The sequence below is a fragment of the Nicotiana tabacum genome, chromosome 8 (genome assembly GCF_000715075.1).
Source record: "Nicotiana tabacum cultivar K326 chromosome 8, ASM71507v2, whole genome shotgun sequence".
Taxonomy (NCBI): Eukaryota; Viridiplantae; Streptophyta; class Magnoliopsida; order Solanales; family Solanaceae; genus Nicotiana; species Nicotiana tabacum.
Window position 1 is genome coordinate 208,784,426 of NC_134087.1, and position 13,132 is coordinate 208,797,557.

Sequence of the window (13,132 nt, forward strand, 5' to 3'; positions counted from 1 at the left end):
GCTTGGTTTTAAAATATGAAATTCTTTAAGAAGCTTTGCTCCTGTGCATCTGGGTTCCTCGGGTCCTGTTTTGTTGCTCAAATCTGTGGAAACACTGGTATTGTCCTGTTTTGTTGTTGCTGTCACTGCTGAAATTTACTTCTTCTACCTTCATTTCCAGGTACATATCTGTAAACTCATGTCGTGCAAAGCTTTCAACATGACAAATAAATGAAGCTCGAATTGTAATTCTGTCTTTTATACATTTAAGTTCGTTAGTTTAAATTTCAGCTTTGTTTCATGTTGGTTAACTAATAGTGAGTTCGATACGATGGCTATAAGTTAATTATCTTATTTTGAAATTCGTATAAAAGCTTTGTAATAATGTTATCCATTTCGAAATCTCATTAGTATAGTTATATCTGAATTGTCAAGATAGGGAACATGGCATAAAGTTGGCCATTAATTAAGTCTTGTGACATTGTTAGTTAGGTACAGAATAGTATGGAAATGTCAAGAAAATACATTGTTAGCATATTTTGTTAATTATTTGGTTGTGGTTTAAGGCTAGATGATGTTGGTTGCATTTTGTTCATATATGGCGTAATAATGGTTATGTTTATAATCAATAGTCGAAAGATGCATTGATAAAATCCGTTAGGTTCACAATGTTGGAATATGGTGAATGGTGTAGGGGTATATTCATGTTATATATGATATCGTCTTATTAAAGACAACAAATAGATTAGTTCTTTTCTTAATAACAAATGGCCTAGTTATTTGAATGCAATCACCTCATTTCTTTAAAAAATAATGTAAACAATAAGTCAACAATTTTTTTTTACGTGTAAAGTTAGTGTTTGCTAATAGTTCGCATAGGTTGAGAATAAAAATCGTTTCGATTATGTACCTCCCAAACTCAATCATAAGCAGAATTAACTAAAATAATCATGCATATCGGATTAAGAACAAGTGATGTGGAAGGAGATTAGGCTTATAAATTGTAACAATTTTAAGAATGTAATATAGCATTCGTTACAAATAAAATAATGAAAATTCTTCAAAAACATCTCTTCCTTTCATAAATCAATTTTTTAGTTTCATACGCAATTCACTTTTTGGATATACATATATTTTATTTACGAGAAAAATGGTAGTATTAGTCACACTTTGTTTATTTTTACTCCTAAAATTTGAATGGCTCGGAAGAATATAATTCACACGTAAAAATATAATCAGCGGTCAACATTTAATAAATTGTGAATTCTTTTCAAAGAATTTAAGAGCATCTCAAATGGGGATTTCTCATGATTTTCACATAAAAATAATATGGATGTAATAAACAATCTGTAAACAAATTTATACTACCATCAAGAATATTTTTGTGATTAGGGATACGTTCGCGTAACCTGATTATATTTCTAAAAGCAATTCGGATTATGCGTTCGCGCAACTTCGAGCGAATATTTAATAAAAGGGATTTTTCGGAGAATAGCAAATTAATTTCCTAAAAACTCGAGATGTGCAGTTCATTGTTTAATCATACAAGGGCGATGATGTTCTTAATTTTATTTTTAATTTTGAACGTATGGTATTTTTATAATAAAAATATAAAAATTATTATCAACCTTTTTGTGTACACGTATGCGTGGCACGATTCTCTACAATTATAAAAGGTATATAATACGAATATACGTACGCGTGATTCATTTATATAATTGTAAACAATCTAAACAAAAGCGGTAACAAAATCATGCAATAAAAATGTAAAATCGAGATAATTAAGCCAAGAATAAAAACAGTTAAGCGACCGTGCTAGAACTACGGAATTCGGAAATGCCTAACACCTTCTTCCGGATTAACAGAATTCCTTACTCAGGATTTCTGGTTCGCAGAATAATGAACAGAGTCATATTCTCCTCGATTCAGGGATTAAAATTGGTGACTTGGGACGCCTTAAAATTCTCAAGTGGCGACTCTGAAACAAAACAAACAAATCCCGTTTCGACTGTCCTTTAATTGGAGAAAACTCCCCACGCGCCCCCGCGGGCGCGGAAAAAAGGAGGTGCGACAGTTTTGGCGACTCTGCTGGGGAATCGAGTTTTTCTTCTCGGGAAAACTGTAACCCAGAACCACTGGTTCAGGGTTTAAAGAATTCAAGCTTAAAATAACTCTTATAGTTGGCTTTATTTATTATATAATTTTTACATGTTTATGCTTAATGTGCTAAATGATGCTTTTACCGCTTTAATATTATCTGAATTGTGTATATACAACTTCTACTAAACCCTTCTTCTTTCTGAGTCTTCTGAATTTATGGTGTACACGTGCGCGTGGCCCACCTTTCTGTTAGAAGTCATACCAAATAAGACGAAGTTGGGACAAGTAACTAGGCCGGGCAGACTTTCGTGCTCCCGGTATGTTGCCCCCACTTCGGCTCAAACTGTCCGTTTGGGTAAGCCAGGTTTAGAACAATCAGTCTCAGGTTTTTCACTTAGAATAACTAAGCCATGTACCGGATCTCTAGTAGGAACGTATATTTGCATCATGTACATTTGGCCTTGGAGACTCAACACAGGGGTTGGATCTGTCTAGGACAGGTGAACCCAAGATGAAAAGACTATCCTGATACATCCTACTTGCTACCTGTGCATTCATTTGCCTCGGATTTGCTTGTTGACCAGCTTAATTGAAATCATTGTGAGAGCCGAGGAATAAAATGGGTTGTTTTAGGAAATTCCCAAAAAATAGTTTTAAATCTTAAAAAAAAAGTGTTAAATAAATAAAATGATTTTTTTTTTATTTTGAGTGTATATTTTCAAAATGAGTCTTGATTTTGTTAAAATTAAATTTCAGATACAAAATGAGCACCACGCAAAACCCCCGTCCACGAATACAGACGAATTTCTATTTCAGCTTCAAATGTGGTGGTATGAGTTAGGCGAAGATGGTCAAAAATGGGTTATTAAGTATTTGGGAAATATCACAGATATTATGAAAGTTAAACCACGTGATGATCTGATTGCGGCGTTAGTAACTTTTTGGGACCCTGTTCACAATGTCTTTCGTTTCTCTGATTTCGAGCTTACTCCTACATTAGAAGAGATAGCTGGATATGCTGGTTTTGACGGAAGTCTAAGAAATCAAAACCTGATATTCACAAAGGCTCCCTCGGTGCATCGATTCTTCGGTCTTCTGAACATCAGTAATCAAATCAGGAAAAGCAATGTCATCAACGGATGTTGTTCTTTCAACTTCTTGTATTCAAGGTTCGGAAAGCCAGATGGATTTGAAATTCATGAGAAAGGCCTTACTAACAAGCAAAACAAAGACACCTGGCAGATTCACCGTCCTCGCCTTCATGGTGGCTTTTCTAGGAATCATGGTCTTCCCAAACAAAGAGCGAACAATTGATATTCGCACGGCGAAAGTTGTACAGGTCCTCACCACCAAGGAAAATCACACCCTTGTCCCGATCATTCTCTCAGACATTTATCGGGCATTGACTTTATGTAAATCAGGGGCAAAAGTCTTCGAAGGATGCAAAATTTTGTTGCAAATGTGGGTGATTGAACATCTCCAACATCAGCCCAAGATCATACAGTATGGGCCAAGCAATGATAATTTCATCGAGAGTTATAAGGAAAGAATAAAAGATTATAAGTCCCCAGAAGGGATAGAAGCCTGGGTATCTCATCTAAGGGCTTTAACGGCGAATCAAATTGAGTGGACTTTGGGATGGCTCCCGATGAGGGAAGTGATACACATGTCGACCTCAAATAGTTATTTGCTACTATTGGGATTAAGAAGCATCCAGCCATATGCGCCACAAAGAGTTCTAAGACAACTAGGGAGATACCAAGTAGTTCCTGATGATGAAGATTTGAGTATGCAAGTAATCGAATTACACCCGGAAGCCACTATTCCCGAGGCTCTAATTCAGCAGATGTGGAATGGATGTCGATACTTGAAAAGTGATACTCAAGTCCCAGACACTACAAGGGGTGAGATAAATCCTGGATATGCAAGGTGGTTTGAGAAACGGTCTCGCGTGGATGATGTACCAGAACCCGAGCTAAGAAGGCCAACAAAAAGACCCCATGTTCAAAACTTTAATGATAAAATCCAAGAGCGGTTGATTTGGGGAGAAAACGAAAAAGGGTACAAAGCAACTATCCATGACCTAAAGGAAAATCTGAGGAGCCTCAGTCTGGAGAAAGATTTGCAAGCACAAGAAGCCGAAGGCGAGAAGAAGAGTTTAGCTTGTGAGAATGAAAATCTTCACGCTCGATTTCAAAAAATGAAAAAAGCTTCTGAAACACCAATGAGGAGTTGGAAGGATCAAAAAACCATCGCCAATCTTTTTGAAAGAATGCAAGATTATGATTCCATTCTTGCAAAAAACGAAATGGCGTTGAGCAAAGCTAAAGAAAGAATCCAACAATTAAACGAATAAGCCAGATCTAATAAGGAACGCCAAGTAAGGCAATCCGAAGAGGACAGGGCACAATTCAAGAAAGAAAAAGACCATTGGATACGTTCAGAAGACCAACTTCGTGCAAAATTGGAAGAGGTGAGAAGATACAACAGAGAACATCAACATGTGGACATCGACAGAGAAAGGGCACATGCAAGACTCGATCTGGCCAGACTACGAGCTCAGTTAGAGTCAGCTTTAGATCGTGAGGACCGTATCAGAGATATAGCCACCACTCGCCAGTAGCAATTGCAGAACCAAGACCAACGTCTCCAAGATTTCAGGGCACAAATCCACGACCTGGCGGTCTACACCTCTCAAAGTTATGTAAACTGCCAAGGAATGGATTATGAAAGGTTTGCAGAGCATGCACCTATTTTTGCCCGTCATCTGGCAATGGAGTTAGAAAGGATGTATCGTATGCTGGGAGGTCATCTAGGTCAAGCCCCACATTGAGCAGATAATCCAATAATTGACGACAAAAGTGGAAAGTAGAGCATGATAAGAGATGTTACGAGTTGTGTCTTTTATTTTTGATTTGGGTGTGTGTGTTTCAAACCATTTTCTTATAAGGTTTTCAAATGTAATGTTTGTTCCATCTTGGTATTATTTTCAAGAATAAATAAAAGTGTTTGCCTTATGTCCGAACTACGCAAGCTCTGATTCGTGCGGAGGCATGATACGTATGCAATCTCTATAAGATTCGACCGCAATAAAAAATATATATATAAGAAAATAAAATAAAATAAGAGTGAACAACAATAAAAGACCAAGAAAAGCTGGGATGACACAAGCAACCAAGCAAATAGAAATGGGTTATTTGTCTAGGAGCATTGCATCTCAACGTGTAATTATATATGTGTTAAACTCTCAAAACTAACAAGTTTGCTCATTTCCAGAATTCAAGCAGTTAGTTTCTCTAAAGAGTAGACTGGCATATTATCATTATCACACGAGATCAAAAGGACCAATACCCGAAAGTATGTCTATCCCAGATATTGACACAGGTATTGAGCTAGAGGAGATGGATATCAGGAAAATGAAAGAAGAGATGTTTAAACTCAAGCAGCAAATGGCTGAGATGTACCAGGCCTGGTCTACAGGGCAGTCACCCCCATCTTACCCAATTAACCCTGCTCCATCAATGGCCCAAACTCAGGATAATCTTACCACTGAATTATCCCCAAATTTCCCCATCTACCAACACTACCGAGGCACCACCTCTCAGACACCGCAGTCTCCATCTCCGAAACCAGTTCCATACTTTCCTCCACCAGTGACTCCTGTTTTAGTAGCACCTCCCCCGACTACATTCCACAAATCTCCTAGTGAGCCCATATTCCAGGCCCAGGACAATCAATACTACCCCCCGGAGCCCACCTTCAAGGCCTCCGAAATCCATTCAACTACTCCTCGTTTTGACCTCCCAACCGAAATTGACAAACCAGTCAAAAATGCTGAACAAGAAGAGATGTTCAGAAAGGTCAAAAGCCTAGAACAATCGTTCCGAGACATGCGAGGGTTAGGAGGACAGGTCAGTGTGGCCTACAAAGATTTATGCTTATTCCCAAATGTGCAATTGCCAGATGGCTTCAAGTTGCCCAAATTTGACCTATACAATGGGCACGGCGACCCAGTAGCCCACTTAAGGGGTTTCTGTAGCAAGATGCGAGGAGCTGGGGGAAAGGACGAATTATTGATGGCTTACTTCAGTCAAAGTTTAAGCGGATCAGCTTTGGAGTGGTATACACGCCAGGAGCATAGGAGATGGTACACCTAGGATGACCTGGCACAGGCATTTGCATACCATTTCCAATACAATTTAGAAATTATCCCAGATCGACTATCTTTGACAAAATTTGAGAAAAAACACAATGAAAGTTTCAGAGAGTATGGCTTCCGGTGGAGAGAACATGCAGCAAGAGTGGATCCTCCTATGAAGGAGAGTGAAATGGTAGACTACTTCCTCCAAGCCTTGGAACCAACTTACTATGCCCATTTGGTTTTAGCAGTAGGTATATCATTCAACGAAGTAGTAAAGATGGGAGGTACGGTGGAAGAAGGCCTCAAGACAAATAAAATCATGAGCTATTCGGCCATCAAAGCGACTACGCAAGCTATTCAAGGTGGGGCAGGAGGAATCGGAAGAAAGAAAAGGGAAGAAGCAGCGGTAGTTGATTCAGGAACTTGGTTGGGATCGAGAGGTTCACATCCTTACTATAATCAACATCGACCTCACCAATCAACTCACCACCACAATTCATCTCAACACTACTATCACCCTTCGGAACCTCATTTTTCCATCAACCATACACAAGCATACAATCATCCACCGGCACACGCTAACTTGCGTGCTCCTGTCATACCAGGTACTTACCCACTAGCCTATCCCGGACCAAGTTTCAGGCCTAGGCCAGCATTCAGGGGAGAAAGGGAACATAAAAAGAAAACCTACACTCCATTGGGAGAGTCCTACACTAGTCTGTTCCACAGGCTGAGACAGTTGGACATGCTAAGACCAATACAATCCAAGCTACCCAATCCTCCTCCAAAGAATCTGGACTACACCATTAGATGTGAGTATTGTTCCGGTACACCAGGCCATGATACGGAAAAATGCTGGCATTTAAAAAATACAATACAAGAGCTGATTGATACTAATAAAATCGAGGTTCAAACCCCCGAAGCTCCCAATATCAATAGAAATCCAATGCCAGCCCATCAGGAGGCTAATATGATAGAAATAATATAGGTTGATGGGGAGACAAAGAAGCCGTCACAAACCGTCATGATGATCAGGTCTCATGAAGCCAAGCCAGATAAGCAGTTAACAGAGGAGAAGTCGGTACCTAAGCAGAACAGAAATGGTGATGAACCATCTGTGGTAGTTGAGAAGGGATCTTCGAGCAAAGTAGCCACAAAGCAAGAAAGGCCGAAAGTGATAGTACCAGGGGTTGCCAGCAAACCCATTGTATTCGTGGAAGGAGCCCGTATAGATCGGGTTATTATCAAACCTGTAACCCAGCTACCAGTGATCAACAACAAGGCCATTCCATGGAACTATGAACGGGTGACTGTAATGTACAAGGGAAAAGAAGTCAAGGAAGAAGTCTGTGAGGTGCAAGGCTTGACTCGTTCGGGAAGATGTTTTACTCTCGAAGAGTTAAGAAAAACTAAAAATAATCCAACACCAATAAAGAGAGATGTGACGAAAGAAGAAGCGGAAGAGTTTTTAAGAAAAATGAAGCTCCATGATTATTCTGTTGTGGATCAACTGAAGAAGATGCCCGCTCAAATTTCATTATTGTCATTACTGATCCATTCAGAGGAGCACCGTCTGGCTTTGATGAAAATCGTGAATGAGGCTCACGTTCCCGATAAAATCTCTGTAAATCATTTGGGAAGAATAGCCAACAGAATCTTTGAGGCGAACATAATTACATTTTCTGATGATGAATTGCCTATGGAAGGGACTGAGCACAACATAGCTCTTTACCTCACCATGAAATGTGAAAACTCCGTAGTAACCCAGGTATTGGTTGACAACGGTTCAAGTGCAAACATCTGCCCTCTCTCCACTTTAAGCAAATTAAAAATCAAAGAGGAGAGGATCCAGAAGAATAGCATTTGCGTATGGGGGTTTGACGGTGGAAGCAGAAATTCATCTGGCGACATAGTGTTGGAACTGACAATAGGGCCAGTTGAATTCACGATGGAGTTTCAAGTACTGGACATAACTGTTTCTTATAATTTGTTGTTGGGTCGACCATGGATCCATGCTGCTAAAGTAGTCCCGTCAACACTACATCAGGCGGTCAAGTTTGAATGAGATCATCAAGAAATAGTTGTGCATGGGGAAGAAAGTTTAAATGCTCACAGCAGTGCCATCGTACCGGTCGATGGAATAGAAAATGACCAGGGACCATGGGTTTACCAGGTGTCCGACACAGTGTCGGTAGAGAAAATTCCAGAGGGGAAGTACATTCCGAATCCAAAGATAACCTCTGCATCAGTCATGGTAGCCTATGAAATGTTAAAAAATAGTTTTATACCCGGCAAAGGTCTGGGCTCATCTTTGCAAGGAATTATACAACCAGTATCTCTCCCCGAGAACTGGGGAACATTTGGTTTGGGATTCATACCCACTGTCACCGACGTGAGAAAGGCCAGAAAGCTGAAACAAAAGGCATGGGTTCTTCCAAAACCAGTCCCACATCTATCAAAGTCTTTTGTCAAGACCGATGCTAAAAATCGCCCGATAACAACAATTCCTAAATCCCTGGTCAATCCTGAGGAGGAATTAATTGAAAGATTCGAGAAATTATTTGATGATGTGAATATGGTGGAAAGCGGGGAAGGTTGTAGCAACGTAGAAGTTCAATTCGTTGGGCCAGAAACAAAGCTTAATAATTGGAAAGCCACTCCTCTCCCCATTCGAAAGGAGTCCTGGTAGTTTATTTTTGATTTTCCTTCAGTTTATTTGGGTTACCTCAGGGTTGTAATCCCAATACTTATCTTACAGTTTGTTTGAAGTGTGCAAACCTTGTTATCTTTCATCATCCAATAAAATACAGTTTCCTTTTTCATTATCATTCCTGATAGTTTTCTTTTCCTTTTCTTCTTTTTCTGTACAGTTCTTTTTACGCTGGCTCTAGTGATATGGCATGCATGAGGAATCCTCAGCCCAGTCTTAAAAATCAATCTGGTTCCGAAATAATAATTCAAGAAATATATTGTGATTATGAATCAGAATATGATGAAGATGAGGCTTTTGAAGAGATTAGTAAAGAGTTAATTCACTTTGAGGAAAAAACCAAACCTAACCTGAGTGATACCGAAGACATCAACATAGGGGACACGAATAATATTCGAGAAACTAAAATAAGTGTCCACCTCGAACCAAGGATCCGAGAAGAGTTAATTAAAGCACTCATAGAATTCAAAGATGTTTTTGCATGGTCATATGATGACATGCCGGGCTTGAGCACTGATTTAGTGGTTCACAAATTGCCCACCGATCCAATGGTGCCTCCTGTCAAGCAGAGGCTGAGAAAATTCAAGCCTGATATGAGTGTGAGAATTAAGGAAGAAATCACCAAACAATTGGAAGCAAAGGTCATTCGAGTCACTCGATATCCTGTTTGGTTAGCTAATATCATTTCTGTACCAAAGAAAGACGGCAAAATTAGAGTATGCATCGACTACCGCAATCTCAACAAAGCAAGTCCAAAGGATAATTTCCCATTACCCAATATCCATATTTTGATCAATAATTGCGCCAAGCATGAGATAGGATCTTTCGTGGATTGTTATGCCGGGTATCATCAAATTCTGATGGATGAAGAAGATGCAGAAAAGACAGCATTCATCACACCATAGGGAACTTATTGCTACCGGATAATGCCTTTTGGTTTGAAGAACGCCGGGGCAACTTACATGAGAGCAATGACCACGGTGTTTCATGATATGATACACAAGGAGATTGAGGTATACGTGGATGATGTGATCATAAAATCAAAGCATCAGGCCGGCCACATTGGGGATTTGAGGAAATTCTTCTTAAGACTTCACAGGTACAACCTCAAGCTTAACCCTGCCAAATGCGCATTTGGAGTTCCATCTGGAAAGTTGCTGGGATTCATAGTCAGTCGGCGAGGCATCGAGTTAGACCCATCAAAAATCAAAGCCATCCAAGAATTGCCACCTCCAAGGAACAAAACTGAAGTAATGAGTTTGTTGGGGAGGTTGAATTACATCAGCAGGTTTATTGCTCAGCTCACAACAACCTGTGAGCCTATTTTCAAATTGTTGAAAAAAGATGCCGCGGTCAAATGGACCGATGAGTGTCAGGAGGCGTTTGATAAGATAAAAGGATACCTGTCAAACCCACCCGTGTTGGTCCCGCCAGAGCCAGGAAGACCTCTGATTCTTTACTTAACGGTTTTGGAAAATTCATTTGGTTGTGTATTGGGGCAACATGACCTCACCGGCAGAAAAGAACAGGCCATCTACTACCTTAGCAAGAAATTCACAGCTTATGAGGTTAAGTATACTCATCTGGAAAAGACATGTTGCGCCCTAACGTGGGTAGCTCAGAAGTTGAAACACTATTTGTCGTCCTACACTACTTACCTCATTTCGCGTTTGGATCCGTTGAAATATATTTTTCAAAAGCCTATGCCAACGGGAAGACTTGCAAAGTGGTAGATATTGCTCACAGAATTTGACATCATCTATGTGACTCGAACTGCAATGAAAGCCCAAGCACTGGCCAATCATTTAGCCGAAAACCCGGTCGATGAGGAGTATGAGCCATTGAAAACCTATTTTCCCGATGAAGAAATAATGCATATCGATGAGATGGAGCAAATTGAAAAACCTGGCTGGAAACTTTTCTTTGATGGGGCCGCTAACATGAAAGAAGTCGGGATAGGAGATGTAATCATTTCTGAAACAAGGCATCACTATCCTGTTACAGCTCAACTACGATTTTATTGCACCAATAATATGGCTGAATATGAAGCTTGTATTTTGGGGTTAAGGCTAGCGGCAGACATGGGTATCCAAGAAATCTTAGTCATGGGAGATTCGGATCTTCTGGTACATAAAATTTAAGGAGAATGGGAAACCCGAGACTTGAAGCTCATACCATACCGACAATGTCTACATGATCTTTGTCAGCGGTTTCAATCAGTGGAGTTCCGACATATTCCAAGGATCCACAATGAGGTTGCCGACGCATTGGCTACCCTGGCATCAATGTTACACCATCCAGACAAAGCTTATGTGGATCCAGTGCATATTCAAGTCCACGATCAGCATGCCTACTACAATATGGTTGAGGAGGAATTTGATGGTGAACCATGGTTCCACGACATCAAGGAATATATCAGAATGGGGATATATCCAGCACAAGCCACAGGGGATCAAAAGAGAACCATTAGGCGATTGGCAAATGGATTCTTCTTGAGCGGAGGAGTTTTGTATAAAAGAACACCAGACCTTGGATTATTAAGATGCATAGACGCCCGACAAGCTACGGCTGTCATGTCGGAAGTACATTCGGGAGTTTGCGGACCCCACATGAGCGGATATGTGTTGGCAAAGAAAATCCTCCGAGCCGGTTACTATTGGCTTACCATGGAGCGAGATTGTATCAATTTTGTGTGCAAGTGTCATCAATGCCAGATACACGGGGATTTGATTCATTCTCCACCATCCGAGTTGTACACAATGTCGGCACCGTGGCCTTTCGTCGCCTGAGGCATGGATGTGATTGGACCAATTGAGCCGGCAGCATCCAATGGGCACAAGTTCATTCTGGTAACCATTGATTATTTTACCAAATGGGTTGAGGCCAAAACATTCAAGTCAGTGACCAAGAAAGCTGTGGTCGATTTTGTCCACTCAAATATCATATGTCGATTCGGAATCCCAAAGGTGATCATCACAGATAACGGTGCTAATCTTAACAGTAACTTAATGAAGGAAGTATGTCAACAGTTTAAGATTACACATCGCAACTCTACCCCATATCGGCCCAAGGCGAATGGAGCAGTCGAGGCAGCCAACAAAAACATAAAGAAGATACTTCGGAAAATGGTAGAAGGTTCAAGACAATGGCACGAAAAACTACCATTTGCGTTATTGGGATATCGCACTACTGTTCGCACTTCAGTAGGAGCAACTCCTTATTTGTTGGTATATGGCACTGAGGCAGTAATTCCTGCAGAAGTTGAAATTCCTTCCCTTCGGATCATCGTCGAGGCAAAGATTGATGATGATGAATGGGTCAAAACCCGTCTGGAACAGTTAAACTTGATTGATGAAAAACGATTGGCCGCAGTATGTCATGGCCAATTGTATCAAAGAAGAATAGCAAGAGCATACAACAAAAAGGTGCGTCCCCGGAAGTTTGAAGTGGGTCAACATGTGCTGAAACGTATTCTTCCACATCAGGTTGAGGCAAAAGGCAAATTTGCCCCGAATTGGCAAGGACCATTCATTGTGACCAGAGTATTATCGAATGGTGCACTATGTTTAACAGATATCGAATGAAAATGCATAGACATGGCTATCAATTCTGACGCGGTAAAGAGATATTATGCATAACTTTTTGAATGTTTGTATTTGGCATTATTTCGAAGATTGGAATGAAAAAGGCAATTTATTCTGTTATCCAAACACTATACCCTTTGCTTCCCCTTTGAGCCACATTTGTTTCTTTCCTACCCTCTCTTGGAATCAATGGAAATCAAATATGAAAAATATAATTTAAAAACAAAAAAAAACAAAAAAAAACAAAAAAAAATCACTATTATTTTAGTGAACTACGTTTGACCTGATTCCTCAAAGAAGGATATGTAGGCGCCTCACGGCTCGGTCATAGGGTGAACGATATGCATAATGTGCACAAAAAGAAACATCAAGAGACCCCAATCAAGAAACTGGGGCAGGAATTGTATTGGAAATAAGAAAAAGATTCCAAGAGTTGTAATTTTTAAACCCATATCAAAACTGTTTAACTTTTTGATACCTTTCCATTCCAACCACATACCAAAAAGACCTTTAGATCAATCTTAGAAAAATGTTGTGTCAAGCAAATGAAGATGGTTCATAACACTCTGGTCCAAACAAGAAAATAAAGTAAAAATGAGAGAGTCTTATAGGTGAAAA